Genomic DNA, 8,126 nt, shown 5'->3' with positions numbered 1-8,126 from the left:
CCAAGCCTATGCAAGTCTACTCAGAGGTAAGTCTTATTAGAGTCAAAGGGGCTTTATCCCAGAAAACTGTGGATAGGATTGGGCTGTGAATCCCTAATACAATTTCCTATAGGAGTCGTCATATAAGTATTCTTTATAAATAAAACTGCATCTGTTTGTTACATTGCAGAATACAAAGATCATATACTGGTATTTTAAAACAAACAAATATTTAGTGCAAAAGCCAGGAAATAAAATCTATTAAGAGAGAAACATACAATTTGTGGACTCTGGAAAGAGACCAATTTATTAACAGAACTGACAGGTATATATCAACTGTTAACCAGAAGATGGCAGCAAAATTACAAATTTCAGGGTGCAGTCTTCCATGACCTTAAATCTAGTTAATCATATGACCATTTTTCATTATAAAATTTGGGAAAGGGGGTGAACTCCCCTTGTAGTGACACTTCGCAAGAAACTAGCTATTGGAATGCACCTGACACAAATTGGAATTGTGTGTAGTCTCAAGTTTATTGAACTTATTCTGACTTGCAATCCTAATGTGTTATGAACCTGCAATGTTCAATTGATCAAGCCATGTTTAGTCAGAAGTAAAGCTTACTGATTTTAATGGAACTTTACCAAAGCAAGTATATGTAGGATTTCAAGCCTAGTGTTACACTGATTTTTGATATAACCCAACTGCAAAATATCATCTTACACAGGGGTGTCAAACGTAAGGCCTGTGGGCCAGACATGGCCCCTGAAAGCTCTTTATCCAGCTTTTGTGATAATTTGGTGCTCTCTGTGCTACCCTAAAAGGGCAGATGCTGCTACTGAGGCATCACTTCACAGACCACCTCTCAGCTGCCAAACTGTGAAGTGATGCTTCGGCAGAAGTGGCGCTGCTGAAAGGGTGGCCCACGTGATATTTGGTCTCTCCCAGTGTGATAATTGGGATCTCCCATATCTTGAAAATAAGATTCAGATTTGCATCGAGTGGGCCCTTGGTAACTGTAGGGATCCACTCCAGGACCCCCTGCAGATACTATTTCTGCAGATACTGGAGTCAGTGGAAAGACCTTAAAGGACCTCCTGGATGCAACTGGAAGGCGGTTTCGGTCACATCTGGGAGATCAAGTGATGCCCTCCAGGCTAGGTCAGCAACCAATCTGGGTCTGTGGATAACCCGTGGATAACCTGGGTCCACTTTTTTTTTTGTCATTTGCAGCTGATATGTTCCTATGTGAAAACAAAGTGCTTATTTCAGGCCATCATCTGCTTAATGATGTCACTTCCTGCTTAATGATGTCACTTCCACCCCCAGCAGATTTCATGAATGCTATTTGGCCTGCTGTATAAAATAGGTTTGACACACCTGACAGTTAAGAAAAACAATGGAGTGAATGAATTCGGTTGTATTGGTTTATTAAATGATTAAGAGCGCAATCCTAACTCCTTATGTCAGTGCTTTCCAGCACTGACATAAGGGCAATGCAGCTCTGAGGTAAGGGAACAAACATTCCCTTACTTTGAGGAGGCCTCTGTGAGTGACACCCAACTGCAGGATGCAGCACATGTCCCACTGGCACCGCTATGCCAGTGCTGGAAAGCACTGACATATGCGGTTAGGATTGTGCCCTAATTCTTTATTTCCATTTCATTCTCCAACCATTGCTATGGCACGTAGAAAAGTCCATCTGTACCTATTTCTGTCCATAGTGTTGGCATGACCAATCCTACTTGCAGAATCTGTTAAAAAGTAGCCTGACTCATTTGTCAGGCTAAAGAAGTGTTGTTGGGACAGTGCTGCATACAGGTAAATGCCTTGGGTCAAATCCTAAATGAATGTGATGTGCTATAAATATTGAAATGTGTCCATTTCCATCCCTTGACGGTCTGGTTTGTTTGGTCTCGTGTTAAATTTACTTGAAAATTGTGGTTGGAAAGATTGACTGGAATTAGAATGTTATTGAGTTCACATTCTTTTTAAAAAAGACTGTAAAGAAAGCAGCCAGGAAAATACAATCCAAGGAAATAGTGTGAAAAATGGCAACTTGTGGGCCAGAGAATGCCAAGGGCTTGAAGTGGGGCAATGGGATGTTGTAGAAATGGGGTAAGAAGCCATGATGGAAGTCAATATTACATACATAGTTTGGAAGACCCTCTCATATCAACTTTTCTGACATTCAATTTAGCTTACATCATCCTAGGAAGAGCTTCCTTTAGCTACCAGAAAAAGTGAATTTTAATGTTTGTTTTCTTTTGTAGAGACATCATCAGGAAATTCAGAACTAGAGCTTTTTGATCTCAGACCGATTTCTCAAACCCCAAAACTAGTTGGGACGTTTGTAAGACTTCACTGCCTGTGTCTATCTAGTGTTATAGAAGTTTAATCTGACAGGCATTTTTCCTTTGGTTTTAAAATATTACAAGTAGTCTAGCTGGGTTTCTGAAAAAAGACTCCGGAAAACAGATCAAGGGGCATTTGGGGTAAAAATAGAGTGCATACGAGTGTAACATTAAAACAGGAGTCACAGTGGAGTTTTCTACCAGGGCTGAACCAGTTTCCACCAGTCTTCAGAACGTAAATGAGGGAAAGACATGCCAGCCAAGGAAACACTAGTCTTTGGTCATGCCCTTCCCGTTACTCTTCATTTGGGTGGTCTGCCTTAAAAAAAAAATTGTTAGTCATGTTTTATAAACAGATATATATCTTAATTACTGATAGTATAACTAAAGCCTGGATTTTGTGATCCTGATTGTTATAATGTTTATCTCAAAAACTCAACATTCTGATTGGAAATAATAATTATTAATTTAAAGGTTCATTCACATTTTTTTTTAAATAAAACACTATTCAAAATGAGTATTATAATGGGACAGGCAACTCTGTGATGGGGAGATGCGTTTGTTACTAGCAGAACTATTTTTTTTCTAAGGTCAGCCCTGGAGAGAAAATGGTTCATTTGAACAGATTATACAGGTTGAGCCTCATTATTTGCATGGGTTCTGTTCCAAGCACTCATGCAAAAAATGCACTATAGCAAATCAATTTAAAAAACAAAGTTTCTTTGCTCCGTGATTTAAAAACAGCCTTGCTGACCTTTGTGATGTAAGATAAGAGTCATTAACAAGACAATCCATCAATCAGTTCTCCTAGCTTCACTCAGCCTTCACCAATGCAAATTGATCACCTTTCTTTCACTTGCTCAGGCAGAAGGGAGGGGTCCCCTGGAGAGAGGATTGATGGATTAGCCAGCCAGCTGCCTCTCTCTCTCTCTCTCTCTCTCTCTCTCTCTCTCTCTCTCTCTCTCTCTCATTAAGGAGGCTATTACTAAAGGACTGTTCAGTTTTTTTAACTGATTTCAAAAGGATGCATTTTTCCCCTTCTCCAGGGATCAGCACATTCTTTCTCATTTGCAGGGGCCATTTGTGTTGAGTCAAATCAGTGTATAAAAAATCTGTGTATAAATAGGCTGGACCTGTATAGTGAGCGAACTTCCAAAATGGTCCCATTGCTCAAATAATGTATGTCTGCATGAACTCTTGGTGCCATGGAAGGCTCATGTGAGGATTTGCTCCAGGGCCCTCAGCAGCCTGAAGCCTGCACTGGCTGGGACACAGCAACAATCAGGACAAGGTAATCAATGTGCTGTGCCTCAGTTTCCCCCTGAGGAATCCTGCCAAGTCTGATGCACAGTGCTTGTGCCCATTTCCCCTTCACCTCAGGACTCTATGGAGATTCTCCAGAGAAGTCATCATGGGGTAGAGTTCTAAAAGTCTGGAGATAGTATCTGGATCCAGCCTTCTTGGATAGGGGCTAGTACAACTATAGAAACTCTGGATGTCGGATAATACTGTAGTGTTAGTCAAAGCTGCCATCTTGTCATGTCAAATCCAGGGACAGGACTGGCCCTTCTCACCCAGGTAGTCACCTCCATCTCATGGATTTGAGTATTGGCAAATAGGAAGACTTGCATTCATTTCGCAGTTTGAATAGACTGCTGTTTGGGCACAGAATCCGGTATTATGTTGGCCTCCTTGGGCTTGAAATTTTCAGGCGCTGGCAGTTTTGGAAAGGAGGGTGGCAAAAGAGGGTGTGACATGGCAACTTATTTGCAAAACTCCTTTTGGTATGCGCCTGCATACCACCAGATCCCTTTAACCCTGCAGCTGGAACACAGAAGAGACTTCATGAGCTTTTGTCATGGGAATTACACAAGCATGTCCTACATTAGCTAATGTTGCTGAAATCTCCCTTCGGAAGGTTTCCAACAGGCGGCCTTATGATTGCCAGGAACGCATGGGGGGTTGCAACAAAAAGAATTCCTGGTGTGAGTATTTCTGCCAATTTGCAGTTTCTTGTAGGCCAAAGTTCTGATTCTGGAAGTGGAAAAATCTGTTAAGGATTTGATGTTACTTGGTGTCCTTTCTGCTCTTTCACCTATTCCTCCAATATCAACTAGGCCTTCCAATGGAGGAAAGCCTTCCCCCTTGCCAGCATAGCTATAGATGGAAGTCTACAGAATTTTTCATTTTACTTTTTAGAGCATAGGCCAACCATTTCTCCATCAAGCAGACACAAAGAAAAGAAAAGAAAAACTTTTAAGTAACTGGCAAGGAGAGTTTGGATTAAATTTGGTTCTATGCCAGTCATTTGTCTTTGGGCACAATTCTATCCTCCCACCACCACCACCCCCCGCCACTGGTGCAGCTGCGCCAAAAAAGGGTGCACTGTATTCATTACAAGGGGGTATATTGGGGGTATTTGGAGGGGAAAGTAAATCTCTTTTCCCTTTCATCAGCCTCCTGCTCTTCACACCTGCATCAGCTCTTTAGCTCTAGTTCAAGAAGAGAAGGGGGCAGGGAAGCTGCAAAATGAGAGGATAGGATCCGCTGTGTGCCATCACTGCTGGATCCACCCCTCCTGCAGTCTCCCTGACCCTATTCCTCCCCTTCCCCACCTCACTGTGCACTCTGTTGGCCGCCATTTTAAAACAGCGGAACTCTATTCCATTGTCAAAAATGCTTCCATGTGACAGGCCAATCTGCAATACGACTGGGCTCAAAAGTTACTGGAGTGTCCTTTACAGTGGTTTCTGTATGCACCACACTGTTCTGTCCAGAACTACAGAATCCTAAAGAGCAGGGGTGCCCAAACCCCAGCCCTGGGGCCACTTGCAGCCTTCGAGGCCTCTCAATGCGGCCCTCAGGGAGCCCCCAGTCTCCAATGAGCCTCTGGCCCTACGGAGATTTGTTGGAGCCCACACTGGCCCGACGCAACTGCTCTCAGCGTGAGGGTGACTGTTCGACCTCTTGCGTGAGCTGTGGGACGAGGGCTCCCTCCACTGCTTGTTGTTTCACATCTGTGATGCAGTAGCAGCAGCAAAGGAAAGGCCAGCCTTGCTTTGTGCAAGGCCTTTTATAGGCCGTGAGCTATTTCAAGACATTCATTCATATAAGTTCATCTTTAATATATTCATTTATGTAAACTTATGTAAATTTATTCAAATTTAAATGTAAATTAATTCTTCCCCCCCCCCCAACACAGTGTCAGAGAGACGATGTGGCCCTCCTGCCAAAAACTTTGGACACCCCTGCTATAGAGCAGCAGTTCTCAAACTCACAGGAAATTTGAGCCACAAGTAAGTCTTGGCCCGGGTGGGTGGAAGGCAGTGATGTGCTCTGCAGGATCACATCACTGCTGGTATCACAGGGGCTTTTTTCAAACTTACCCCTGCCTGCAGCAGCCTCCTGGGGGTGCAGGGAGCACCACAGAGCCCTCTGCAAGGCTCCCCATGCCTCAAGAAAAAAAATGCAATCACAACTCACTTCCGGGTTGTGATCGCAAAACCGAAAGTGGGTTGTGATTGCATTTTTTTTATTATTTTGAGGTGTGAGGAGCCTTGCAGAGGGATCCGTGGGGCTCCCTGCATCCCCAGGAGGCTGATGAGGGCAGGGGTAAGTTTGAAAAAAGACCCTGCGACCCCTACAGCGATGCGATCCTGCAGATTGGGTCGCTGCCTTCCACCCACCCCCACCCCTTGAAGTGTCTGTGGCACTTGTTCTCAAGCTGGTAGGTCACAACCCACCAGTTTAAGAACCACTGCTCTGGAGGTAGCTAGCAAATGCGCAGTTTGGCCACTCCCTTCAGCAGCAGTCTGCCATTTCCCCTCTTGTTGAGTTTCTTTACAGTCATTGTTTAAAGCAGCAACATGAAAAAAAATCTCTCAGAATTTGCCTCTACAGAGGCATTTTTGTAGATTAAATTTTCTGTCCTTGGGTTTGCAGTTTAAATAGGTTTCAACTATTCCTTCCTGAACTTTCTGAGAACTGTCTGATTCTCCACTTCTTAGATCCTTAGCCCGCCTACCCTCCCTCCATCAATCTGCCTGCACAGCTGCTCATCCTGTGTGTCCCTTATATCTTTTGCAACATATGTTTTTTTCTCACGCTATAGACAGCAATTTGGAAATTACTGCCACATGAGAACATCTTCCTTAACATTTTGGTGTCAAGTTGACAGTGTTTTCTGCGCAATTAAGATCTCCTTAGAGATGCAGCTCTATAGATAACATTGGATCAATTGCTATTCTCTTGACCTAACCTACTTTACAGGGTTGTTGTGAGGATAACATTGGGGAAAAGAGATGTGACCATGTATACCAATCTGAGTTCCATGGTGGAAAGGCAGAATAAAAACTCAGTAAATGAGAAGAGCCTTGGTTTAGTGGTACAGCACATTCTTTGCAAGCAAAAGGTTCTAGTTTCAATCCCTAGAGCCTCCATGTATTTATTTAAAAGATTTTTATCCTGCTTTTCCCATCTCAGAGCAGTGTACAACACAGTAAAACATAATTTTAAATTACGAAAAACAAAATATATAAAATAAATACAGGGGCAGGGAAAATTCCAGGGATGGGAGCTCAAGTCAGGTAACTCGAATCTGAGTCACAAACACACACATTTTTCACTGACTTGTGCAGACTCAAGTCACCTGCATTGATGACTCCGGCATTGACTCGATTCTGAGGCCACTGACCTGACCCTCAGTCCCCACACATGCAGACTCAAGTCTATCTGGGTGTGCTTGCTCACTTTTTTCATGGTGTGAAACACCTCATGGGGCCATCATGCAGAAAAGGCAAGCAGCAAGGAAGTTCCAGGCAGGAGGCAGGGAAGAATTACGGTAATGTTTAGGTTTTGCATTGAGCGGGGTGGGGAGAGTGGAAGCAGGCTCTCTTGTCCATCTCTGAAGGAACTGATGGTTACACAGGCCAACACACATTTTGCTTCCTTAAACGTTACACCAATTCCTGGGTATATTTGGGGTGCCGATTCCAAAAATGACATCCATTTTGCCCTATCACGTCTAGTTTTAGAGATATAGTATAGCCTCTTTAGTGAATGGTTCAAGCAGCTTCCTCATGAGTCGCCAAAATGCTCTGGGCAACTTGAAAAGTCTGCCAGGACTCATTTTCGAGTTGAGTTGTGGGCAGTGGAGACTCGTGATTTGACTTGAGTCAAGTCACTCTTGACTCACCCACCCGTGGAGTATTCCTGTCTGAAACTCTGGAGAACTGCTGTCATCATATTGTGACATTACTGACCTAGATTGAACGGTGGTCTGCTTTCAGTTCCCTTTGATGAGAATGAAGGCCTGACCTGTCTGAAACAGAGCCCAGTAGAACACACAGGTGGGAGCCCTTTTGCCAACACAAACTGCCAAAAAGGCATAACTCTCCCAGCTATGTACCACAACATAGTGCTCTCATGGGACAAACTAGCTGTAAATGCCTTCCTTCTACCTCCCCCCTCATTTTAAAGGAGTACTTCATCACTGCATTTTTCTTTTATTATATTTAGTTTTCCAACCAGGAACCCTTAGGAACTCTTTTTTTTTTTGTCCCCAAAACATTTTAAATTAAGAAATAAGCAATAAACAGAAAGAGAATGAGAAGAAAATATTTGTTTATTGGAAAACATCTGTTTTCCTTTACAGTAATGTACCAATGTAAAGGGGATCACTAAGCCTTCTTCGTGCCGTCTGTATTTATAGTTCTGTTTCATTTTCCATTCACGTATATGACATAAGGGATTCCGTGACAAATGCCACAACTGTGTTTATAGATGGAGTTTGT

This window comes from Tiliqua scincoides, chromosome 2 (genome assembly GCF_035046505.1).
Source record: "Tiliqua scincoides isolate rTilSci1 chromosome 2, rTilSci1.hap2, whole genome shotgun sequence".
NCBI classification, from domain to species: domain Eukaryota; kingdom Metazoa; phylum Chordata; class Lepidosauria; order Squamata; family Scincidae; genus Tiliqua; species Tiliqua scincoides.
The sequence above is the reverse complement of the archived record's forward strand: the minus strand, read 5'-3'. Positions refer to the sequence as shown.